This window comes from Capricornis sumatraensis, chromosome 2, assembly GCF_032405125.1.
Source record: "Capricornis sumatraensis isolate serow.1 chromosome 2, serow.2, whole genome shotgun sequence".
In the NCBI taxonomy this organism is placed as follows: Eukaryota; Metazoa; Chordata; class Mammalia; order Artiodactyla; family Bovidae; genus Capricornis; species Capricornis sumatraensis.
Window position 1 is genome coordinate 52,139,136 of NC_091070.1, and position 12,260 is coordinate 52,151,395.

The following is a 12,260-nucleotide window of genomic DNA, read 5'->3' on the forward strand; positions in this document are numbered from 1 at the left end:
AGACACAGAAGAAAACAACAGAATGGGAAAGACTTCTCTATAGTCTTTAGAGATACCAAGGGAACATTTCATGCAAAGATGAGCACAATAAAGGACAGAAATGGTATGGACCTAACAGAAGCAGAAGATATTAAGAGGTGGCAAGAAACACAGAAGAACTATATAAAAAAGATCTTCATGACCCAGATAATCAAGATGGTATTATCACTCACCTAGAGCCAGACACCTTGGAATGCAAAGTCAAGTGGGCCTTTGGAAGCATCACTATGAACAAAGCTAGTGGAGGTGATGGAATTTCAGTTGAGCTATTTCAAATCCTAAAAGATGATGCTGTGAAAGTGCTGCACTCAATATGCCAGCAACTTTGGAAAACAGAGGTGGCCACAGGACTGGAAAAGGTCAGTTTTCAATCCAATCCCAAAGAAAGGCAATGCCAAAGAATGCTCAAAGTACTGCACAATTGCACTCATCTCACATGCTAGGAAAGTAATGCTCAAAATTCTTCAAGCCAGGCTTCAAAAGTACATAAACCATGAACTTCCAGATGTTCAAGCTGGATTTAGAAAAGGCAGAGGAACCAGAGATCAAATTGCCAACATTCGCTGGATCATTGAAAAAGCAAGAGAGTTTCAGAAAAACATCTGCTTCTGCTTTATTGACTATGCCAAAGCCTTTGACTGTGTGGATCACCATGAACTGTGGAAAATTCTGAAAGAGATGGGCATACCAGAGCACCTGACCTGCCTCTTGACAAATCCGTATGCAGGTCAGGAAACAACAGTTAGAACCTGACATGGAATAACAGACTGGTTCCAAACAGGGAGAGGAGTATGCCAAGGCTGTATATTGTCACCGTGCCTATTTAACTTATATGCAGAGTACATCATGTGGAACGATGGGCTGGATGAAGCATAAGCTGGAACCAAGATTGCTGAGAGTAATATCAATAACCTCAGATATGCAAATAACACCATCCTTACAGCAGAAAGCAAAGAAGAACTAAAGAGCCTCTTGATGAAAGTGAAAGAGGAGAGTGAAAAAGTTGACTTAAAGCTCAACATTCAGAAAACTAAGATCATGGCATCTGGTGCCATCAGTTCATGGCAAATAGATGGGGAAACAGTGGAAACAGAGACAGATTTTACTTTGGGGGGCTCTAAAATGGACGTGAGTCTGAGTGAACTCCAGGAGTTGGTGATGGACAGGGAGGCCTGGCGTGCTGCGATTCCTGGGGTCGCAAAGAGTTGGACACAACTGAGCGATTGAACTGAACTGAACTGAAAAAACTGCAGATGGTGACTGCAGTCATGAAATTAAAAGACGCTTACTCCTTGGAAGAAAAGTTATGACCAACCTAGACAGCATATTAAAAAGCAGAGACGTTACTTTGCCAACAAAGGTCCATCTGGCCAAAGCTATGGCTTTTCCAGTAGTCATGTATGGATGAGAGTTGAAGTATAAAGAAAGTTGAGCACCGGAGAATTGATGCTTTTGAACTGTGGTGTTGGAGAAGACTCTTGAGAGTCCCTTGGACTGCAAGGAGATCCAACCTGTCCATCCTAAAGGAAATCAGTCCTGAATATTCATTGGAAGGACTGATGTTGAAGCTGAAACTCCAATACTTTGGCCACCTGATGGGAAGAAATGACTCACTGGGAAAGACCCTGATGCTGGGAAAGTTTGAAAGTAGGAGGAGAAAGGGATGACAGAGGATGAGATGTTGGATGGCATCACTGACTCAATGGACATGAGTTTGAGGAGGCTCCGGGAGTTGGTGATGGACAGGGAGGCCTGGTGTGCTGCAGTCCAAGGAGTTGCAAACAGTCGGACACAACTGAGCAACTGAACTGAATTGAAAAATACCTAATGAGTTAAATGTTAATTCAAATTGAGCTGTTCAGAGGACATGTGAATTGGTATTCTGAAAAATATGAATTTATCAAAATACAGTCTAGAGTTTTCAAAGTGATATAACATTTAGAGTTATGCCAAAAAACTAAATAGAAAGGCAACGTATAGATGTTTTCTTTTTTTTTGGCCACACTGAGGGATGCATGAGGGATCTTGTTTTCCTGACCAGGGATCAAACCCAGGCAGTGAAATGTGGAGTCTTAACCACTGGACCACCAGGGAACTTCCAACATACAGACTGGGAGAAAATATCTGCACATCATGTATCTGATAAGGAGTTACTATCCCCAGTATATTAGGAGTTCACACACCTCAACAGCAAAAAAGCAGAGTAATCTGATTAAAAAATGGACAGAGGATCAGAACAGACATTTTCCCAAAGATCACATACAGATGGCCAAAAACTACTCATGATTAATTATCAGGGAACTGCAAATCAAACCCACAATGACACATCACCTCACACTCATCAGCATGGCTATAATCAGAACGACAAGAAGTAACAAGTATTTGGTGATGATGCAGAGAAATAGGAAAAATCACTGTGTAATGCTGGTGGGAATGCAAACTGGTACAACAAATATGGAAAACAGTATATAGGCTCCTCAAAATATTAAAGACAGAATCATCTTATAACTCAACAATTCCACTTTTGTGTATTTATTTGAAGGAAAAGGAAACACTAATTCAAAATGATATATGCAAACCACAACAGATGCACACACACACACAAATAACACAAACACGACACTGAAGACAGTCATCAAACCAAAAAGGAAGGAAAAACAGAAGACTGTCAGAAACAAATCCAAATCAATTAAGAAAATGGCAAGAAGAACATACACATCAAAATACCTTAAATGTAAATGGATTAATGCTCCAACCAAAAGACACAGACTGGCTGAATGGTACAAAAATAAGATCAGTATATATGCTGTCTATAAGCGATCTACTTCAGACTAGGGACACATATACAAAGTGAGGGGATGGTAAAAGATACTCCATGTAAATGGAAACCAAAAGAAAGCTGGAGCAGCAACACTCCTATCAGAGAACACAGAGGAAGGACACTACATAATGATCAAAGGATCAATCCAACAAGATATGAGAACTGTAAATACATATGCACCCAACACAGGAGGGCCTAAATACGTAAGGCAAATGCTATCAGCCATAAAAGGGGAAACTGACAGGCACACAATAATAGCGTGGAACGTTAACACCACACTTTCACCAATGGACAGATCATCCAGACAGAAAATCAGTAAAGAAACACAGGCCTTCAGTGATACATTAAACCAACCGGACTTAACCTATACAGGACATTCCAACTGAAAGGAGAATACACTTCCTTCTCGAGTGCACATGGAACACTCTCCAGGACAGATCACATTCTGAGCCACAAACTGAGCCTTGGTAAATTTAAGAAAAATGAAATCATGTCAAGCATCTTTTCTGGTCATAATGGTAAGCGATTAGAAATAATTACGGGGGGGGGGGGGGGGGAAATACCTGTAAAAACCCCACAAATATGTGAAGGCTACTGGATATGTTACTAAACAACCAATGGATCACTGAAGAAATCCAAGGGCAAATTTTTAAAAACCAAGAAACAAATGACAAAGAAAACATGATGATCCAACCTCCATGGGAAGCAGCAAGAGTAGTTCTAAGAAGGAAGTTTATACCAATATAATTTTACCTCAGAAAACAAGAAAAATCTCAAATAACAACCTAATCTTACACCTAAAGCTACTAAAGAAAGAAGAACAGACAAAACCCAAAGTTACTATCAGGAAAGAAATCATAAAGATCAAAGCAGAAGTAAATGAAATCGAGACAGAATAGAGAAGAACAATGAAACAAAAAACTGGTCCTTTGAAAAGAAAAAACAAAATTGACAAATCATTAGCTAGAGTCATCAGGAAAGAAAAGGAGAAAGCTCGAATAAATTAGAAATGAGAAAGCAAAAGTTACCACCACCATCACGGAAATACAAAGGATCATAAGAGACTACTGCTGCAAGCAACTATACACAAATAAAACAGACAACCTAGGAGAAACAGATAAATTCTTGGCAAGGTACAAGCTTCCAAGACTGAACCAGAAAGAAACAGAAACTATGAGCAGACCAATCACAAGTACTGAAATTGAAACTGATTAAAAGAAAAGACTCCCAAGAAACAAAGTGCAGGACCAAGTGGCTTCACAGGTGAATTTGTCTCTATCAAACACTTAGAGAAGAGTTAACACTTGTCCTTCTACTGAGAGAAAGAACACAGTCAGTCGCTCAGTCATGCCAGACTCTTTGTGACCCCATGGACTGTAACTTACGAGGCTCCTGTCCATGAATTTCCAGGCGAGGAGGCTAGGGTGCGCTGCCATTGCCTCCTCCAATCCTTCTCCACCCTTTTAAAACTCTTCCAAAAAACTGCAGGGGGGGCTTCCTTGGTGGTTCAGTGGTTAAGAATCCACCTGCCAGTGCAGGGCCAGGTTCAATCCCTGGGCAACTAAGCCAGTGTGCCACAACTGCTGAGTCTGTGTCTCCAGCCCATGCTCCATAAGAGAAGCCACGCAAGACGGCCATGCACCGCAACTAGAGAGCAGCCCATTCGCCGCAACTAGAGAAAGCCTGCCCGTAGCAACGAAGACCCAGAGCAGCCAAAAGCAAATAAATATATGGATCTTACAAAAAAATCGCAAAGGAACACTCCCAAGCTCATTTTACAAGGCCACCATCACCCTGATACCAAACAAAAGATACCACAACAAAAGGAAATTACAGGCCAATATCACTGATGAACATAGACACAAGGGTCCTCAAGACAACACTAGCAAACTGAATCCAACAACACGTTAAAAGGGTCATACACCATGAGCCAATATCATTGATGAACATAGACCAAGGGTCCTCAAGACAACACTAGCAAACTGAATCCAACAACACGTTAAAAGGGTCATAAACCATGAGCCAATTTCACTGATGAATATAGACACAAGGGTCCTCACCACTAGCAAACTGAATCCAACAACACGTTAAAAGGGTCATACACCATGAGCCAATATCACTGATGAACATAGACCAAGGGTCCTCAAGACAACACTAGCAAACTGAATCCAACAACACGTTAAAAGGGTCATACGCCATGAGCCAATATCACTGATGAACATAGACACAAGGGTCCTCAACACTAGCAAACTGAATCCAACAACAGGATAAAAGGGTCATACGCCATGAGCCAATATCACTGATGAACATAGACACAAGGGTCCTCAACACTAGCAAACTGAATCCAACAACAGGATAAAAGGGTCATACACCATGAGCCAATATCATTGATGAACACAGACCAAGGGTCCTCAAGACAACACTAGCAAACTGAATCCAACAACACGTTAAAAGGGTCATACACCATGATCAAATGGGATTTTCCCAGAGATTCAGGGTTTTTTTTTAGAATTTGCAAATCAATGTGATACACCACATTAACAAATTGAAGAATAAAAACCATATGATCATCTCACTGGATGCAGAAAACTCTTTTGACAAAACTCAACACACATTTATAGTAAAAACTCTCCAGAAAGTAGGCAGAGTGGAAACCTACCTCAACATAATAAAGGCAATACATGAGAAAACCACAGCTAACATCATTCTCAACAGTGAAACACCGAAAGTATCTCCTCTAAGATCAGGAACAAAACAAGAATGTCCACTCTTGCTACTTTTATTCAACAGTTTTGCAAGCTCTAGCCATGGCAATCAGAGAAGAAAGAAAGAAGACGAATTCAAACTGGAAAAGAAGTGTAACCACTGCTGCAGATGACACGATACTACACACAGAAAATCCTAAAATGCCGTCAGAAAACTACTAGGACTCATCGGTGAGTTTGAGACACAAAGACAACTCTTACATTCCTATACACTAACAACGAAAGAAAATAAAGAGAAATTAAGGGAAAAAAAACCCAGGACTTCGCTGGTGGTCCAGTGGTTAAGAATCCTCCTGCCAATGCAGGGGACATGAGTTCAATCCCTGGTATGGGAACTAAGATCCCACGTGCCACAGCGCAACTAAGCCTATGTGCCACAACTAAGGAAGCCTGTGTGCCCCAGAGCCTGTGCTGTGCAACAGGAAAAGCCATCGCAATGAGAAGCCCCTGCCCCACAACGAAGAGTAGTCCCTACTTTCCACAACCAGAGAAAGCCTGTGAGCAGCAATGAAGATCCAGGGCAGCCAAACATAAATAAATAAATAATAACAATAATAAAAATCCCATTTACCATCACTCCCCCAAAGCTACCTAGGAAGGCAAAAGACCTGTACTCTAAAAACTTTAAAAGACGCTGATGAAAGTAAGCAAAGATGATACAGATGAAGAGATATACCATGTTCCTGGAATAGCAGATTCAATATTATCAAAATTATTATACTACCCAGGGCAATCAACAGATTCAGTGCATTCCCTACCAAATCGCCAATGGTATCTTTCACAGAATCACAACAAAAAAGTTTACAGTTTGTATGGAAACACAAAAGACCCTGAATAACCAGAGCAAACTTGACAAAGAAAGACAGAGTTGGGGCAATCAGGTTCCTTGAATATGGACTGTACTGGCACAAAATCAGAAATACAGATCAATGGAACAGGATAAAGACCAGAGATAAAACCATGCATCCATAGTCAAGTAGTCTATGACAAAGGCGGCAAAAACAGACAATGGAGGAAAGACGGTCTCTTCAGCAAGCGGTGCTGGGGGTACCTCCCTGGTGGTCCAGTGGTTAAGAATCTGCCTTCCAATGTAGGGGACTGAGGCTTGATTCCTAATGGGGGAACTAAGATCCCACATGCTGTGGAATAACTAAGCCCACGCATCCACAGCTGGAGAGCCCCTGCACCAAAACTACTGAGCCTGCATGCTCTATATCCTGTGTGCCACAACTGAGACCCAGTGCAGCCACACACAAAAGATTTCAAATACTCAAATATCGTAAAAAAAAGGCGGGGGAGGAGGACTTCCTTGACAGTGCAATGGATAGGAATCCACCTGCCAATGCAGGAGACACGCATTTGACCCCTGGTCAGGGAAGATTCCACATGCTTGGGAGCAACTAAGCTCAGGTACAACTACTGAGCCCAAGTGCTGCAACTACTGAGGCCTGTGCACCTACAGCCTGTGCTCCCCAACCAGAGAAGCCACTGCAATGAGGCCGTGCGCCACAGCTAGAGTGTAGCCCCCACTCTCTGCAACTAGACAGAGTCTGTGCAGCAACAAAGGTCCAGCACAATCAAGACAATGCAACCAAAAATCAATAAGTATACAAATGACAGAATATGCAGGTCAGGAAGCAGCAGTCAGAACTGGACATGGAACAACAGACTGGTTCCAAATAGGAAAAGGAGTACGTCAAGGCTGTATATTGTCACCCTGCTTATTTAACTTCTATGCAGAGTACATCATGAGAAACGCTGGACTGGAAGAGGCACAAGCTGGAATCAAGATTGCCGGGAGAAATATCAATCACCTCACATATGTAGATGACACCACCCTTATGGCAGAAAGTGAAGAGGAACTAAAGAGCCTCCTGATGAAAGTGAAAGAGGAGAGTGAAAAAGTTGGCTTAAAGCTCAACATTCAGAAAACGAAGATCATGGCATCTGGTCCCATCATTTCATGGCAAATAGATGGGGAAACAGTGGAAACAGTGTCAGACTTTGTTTTTTGGGGCTCCAAAATCACTGCAGATGGTGATTGCAGCCATGAAATTAAAAGATGCTTACTCCTTGGAAGGAAGGTTATGACCAACCTAGATAGCATATTAAAAAGCAGAGACATTACTGTGCCAACAAAGGTCTGTCTAGTCAAGGCTATGGTTTTTCCAGTAGTCATGTATGGATATGAGAGGTGGACTGTGAAGAAAGCTGAGCACAGAAGAATTGATGCTTTTGAACTGTGGTGTTGGAAAAGACTCTTGAAAGTCCCTTGGACTGCAAGAAGATCCAACCAGTCCATCCTAAAGGAGATCAGTCCTGGGTGTTCTTTGGAAAGAATGACACTAAAGCTGAAACTCCAATACTTTGGCCACCTCATGTGAAGAGTTGACTCATTGGAAAAGACTGATGCTGGGAGGTAGGAGAAGGGGATGACAGAGGATGAGATGGCTGGGTGGCATCACTGACTCAATGGACATGAGTTTGAGTGAACTCCAGGAGTTGGTGATGGACAGGGAGGCCTGGCCATGTTGCGATTCATGGGGTCACAAAGAGTCAGACACGACTGACTGAACTGAATCAAAACAAAAGGGAGCGGGGGGTGGGAGGGGTGGTGCCAGGAAAACTGGACAGCTACATGTAAAAGAATGGAATCAGAATATTCTCAAACACCATACACACACTAAAAACGCAGCATAAAGACCTAAATGTAAGACTGCATACTATAAAACTCTTAGAGGAAAACACAGGCAGAACACTCTGACATAAATCACAGCAGTATCTTTTGGGATTGACACCCTACAGCAATGAAAACAAAAACAAACAAATGAGACCTAATTAAACTCAAAAGCTTTTATACAACAAAACCATAAACAAGACTAAAAGACAACCCACAGAATGGAAGAAACTATTTGCAAACAAAACAACCAATGAGAGATTACTCTCCAAAATACACAAATAGCTCATGCAGCTCAACATCAAAAAACCCCATCAACCCAATCAAAAAATGGGCAGATCTAAATGGATGTTTCTCCAAATAGGACTTCCCTGGTAGCTCAGTTGGTGAAGAGTCCACGTGCAATGCAGGAGACTGCCTGCAATACATAAGCGATGTGGGTTCAATCCCTGGGTTGGGAAGATGCCCCAGAGAAGAAAATGGCAACCCACTCTAGTATTCTTGCCTGGGAAATCCCCTAGACAAAGGAGCCTGGCAGGCTGCAATCCATGGGGTTACAAGAGTCTGACATGAGTTAGCAACTAAACCATCGGCACCAAACTGGACAGACAGATGGCCAAGAAGTGCATGAAAAGATGCTTAAAATCGGAAAAATGCAGATCAAAGCTGAAATGAGGTATCATTTCATACCAGTCAGAATGGCTATGAGCAAAATAATCTGGAAACAATAAATGCTACAGAAGGTGTGGAGAAAAGGAGACGCTCCTGCACTGATGATGGGGAAGTAAATTAGTGTACCCATTATGGATAACAGTTGGAGCTTCTTTTTAAAAACAAACAAACAAACCAAAAAACAACAACTAAATATAGAACTACTGTATGATCCGGCACTCCCACTCTTATACATGCACCCCAATGTTCACTGGAGCTTCCCAGATGGTACGATGGTAAACAATCTGCCTGCCAAATGCAGGAGACCCAAGAGAAGCGCGTTTGATCCCTGGATTGGGAAGATCCCCTGGAGTAGGAAGTGGCAATGCACTCCAATATTCTTGCCTGGATAATCTCATGGCCAAAGGAGCCTGGCTGGTTACAGTCCATGGGGTCACACAACTGAGCAGGCACACACACAGTGTTCATTGCAGCGTTATTTAGTTACAATAGCCAAGACTGTTAGTCACTCAGTCATGTCTGACTCTTTGTGACCCCCTGCCAGGCTTCTCTGTCCATGCAATTCTCCAGGCAAGAATACCAGAGTGGGTAGCCATTCCTTCTCCAGGAGATTTTCCAGACCAAAGCCAAGATATGGAAGCAGCCCTAAATATAGATGTGGTACGTATGTACAATGGACTATTACACAGCCATAAAAGAGCAAAACAATGCCATCTGCAGCAACATGGATGGACCCAGAGACTGTCATCCTATGTGAAGTAAACGAGACAAAGACAAACAACACATGGTATCACTTCCATGTGGAATCTACAAAAATGGTAAAATGAACTTATTTTCAAAACAGAAATAGAGTCACAGATGTAGAAAACAAACTACAGTTACCAGGGGGATGAGGGAGAGTGATATATTGGGAGATGATGACTGACATATACACACTATTGTATGTAAAACTGATAATAGTGCACATTTCACAGTCTTTTTTCATGTTAAGAGAAAAGATATTTCTGATGAGTTAAATAAACCTCTGGAGATAAATGAGCAGCGTAACTAATTTAGCCATTGCTGTCTGTCATTGTCAGACAACAGTCAATAGCTTCATCTTACATTTTGTATTTCTTTGCATTGTGATGGTTTTGCCTTTTAATAAAAATGAAGAAGCATTGCAGGTGTTTTAGTATCTGTTGTATAGAAAATATAACTTTTTAAATTAAAAAATAAAAAAGTAAAAAAAACTGATAATAACGACCTGCTGTAAAGTACAGGGAGCTCTATTCAGTATTCAGTAATGACCTACATGAGAAAAGAAATCTTAAAAAAAAAAAGTAGATATATGTATAACCTATTTACTGTACACTTGAAGCTAACACAACTATATTTCAATTAAAAAAACCAAACACAAAAACACATATATACAGTCTTCCACTGCAGCATTATTTCCAACAGTCAAGACACAGAAACAACCAAAATGTCCATTCATGGGTAAATCAATAAAAAAAGGTGTGGTATATATAATTCAGACACTTAGAAAAGTGAAATCTCGCCATCTGAGACAATGTGAATGGGCTTTGAGGGCATTACACCAAGTCAAATAAATTACATCGAGTCAAAGAAATTAAAGCAAGACAAATACCACATGGTCTCACTTTCATGTGGAAACCAAGAAACGAAAGAAAATTAAGCTCACAGAAGATTAGGGGTAAGGGAAAAGGATGGATGAAACGACAAACTTCCAATTATAAACCATAAATCGTAAAATTATAAATTATAAAATACATCGCAGGGATATAAGATACAGCATGATGACTAGAGTTAATAATATTGTATTGCATATTTGAAAGTTACTAAGACAGACCCTTAATTCTTCATAAAAAAACTTTTTTTGCAACCATGGTGACGGATGCTAACTAGACTTACTGGGTTGATCCTTTTGCAATATGTACAAGCATCGAATCATGTTGCACACCTGAAACTCATGTATTTATATGCCTATTATGCCTCAAAAAATACTTCTACAAATAGATATTTAAATATTTGTTAAAATTACTTGCTTTAACAGTCTTAGATTCCCCAAAATTGCTTGTGATATATTAAATTTTTCTAGATGTAGTTTGAGCCATAGAATTTTAGTACTACTCCATTTTGCAGTTTAGAAAAGTAGAAGGCGCCACGTTCGGGAAGTAACCGGACAGTCCTAGTCTTTCTTGAGCAAACCATCCGGTTTAAATTCGTTCTAGTACGAATTCACAAGAGGTTTGAAAGCAGGCTTCAAGTGACCGAAGACACAAGAATGAGACATTTAAAGAAAGCGACCCCTAGATATTGCGGGTGGGGGTGGGGTGGGGAAATCACCCTTGTAGGCTTTAAGACATTCACCTGGCTAAAAATACGGTGCTAGGCTGAGGACCTTTCTCCCAAACCCCCGTGTTCCCTGGACTGTTTACTTGGCACCCGGTGGACAACAAGTCTCTTGGCCGCCTCCCTTTCCTTCCCATCCCGGGAGCGCCGCGGGACCATTTAGGCATCGAAATTGGCAACGGGCCAGGCCGAAAATGCCCTCCCAGAAGACCCAATCGACGTAACGCCTGCTCTGGAGAGTGGCAGGGAGTGCGGGCCGGTTCACCCAGTACCTGGGGAATAGGCGCTTCCCGCCTCGGAGCGGATAGAAGTGGCGCAGCCAGTAGGTCAGCCAAAGGTACCTACTTTCCCGACCACCTCTCCAGCCGCAGCAGAGATCGCAGAAGTGGGCCGGCGACCCGGAAGCGCTCGCAGAACCTGGAAGTGACAACACAGGGGTGGGCCGAGAAGCCCCGCCCCTTCCCGCTCCCGCCACCCACTCACGCCTGAGAAGGCGGGGGTGCGGAGAGAGGAGCGTGGAGCCGCAGTTTTCAAGCTTACACCGCTCAACCCACTTAGATCCCGAGTAACTCACCAGGTTCACTACATAATGAATAAGAATTATAACTTTATAGGTTGTTCTTCACTATTAGACACACTATTAGAAAATCTAAGGCAGTCACATTTTATGCCTGCGGCGTGTTTAGCGTAATACTGTTGAAGACCCTGTAAACTGAAGACAAACTCTTAAGTTTATAGCAAGAATTTGATTCAGAACAGTGCGGCAATTAACTTAACCCAGCAAGCGCCTGGTTTGTGAACCATATAGTATTTTGATTTGGAAGAATGTGTATTTAAAACTTGTGCTTGCTGCTGCTGCTGCTGCTAAGTCGCTTCAGTCGTGTCCGATTCTGTGCGACCCCAGAGACGGCAGCCCCCCAGGCTCCCCCGT

At 42.0% G+C, this 12,260-nt stretch overlaps 1 protein-coding gene across 1 annotated transcript in view; it reads right to left on the reverse strand.

Annotated features, from left to right (window-relative positions):
* GTF2A2 (general transcription factor IIA subunit 2) overlaps positions 1-11,723 on the reverse strand; it is a 33,500-nt gene extending 21,777 nt beyond the window's left edge. The window contains exon 1 of the mRNA XM_068965094.1: positions 11,602-11,723. The gene's annotated coding sequence lies outside the window, so the exon portion shown is untranslated. The remainder of the gene's footprint in view (positions 1-11,601) is intronic.
* Between the last annotated feature and the right edge of the window lie 537 nt (positions 11,724-12,260).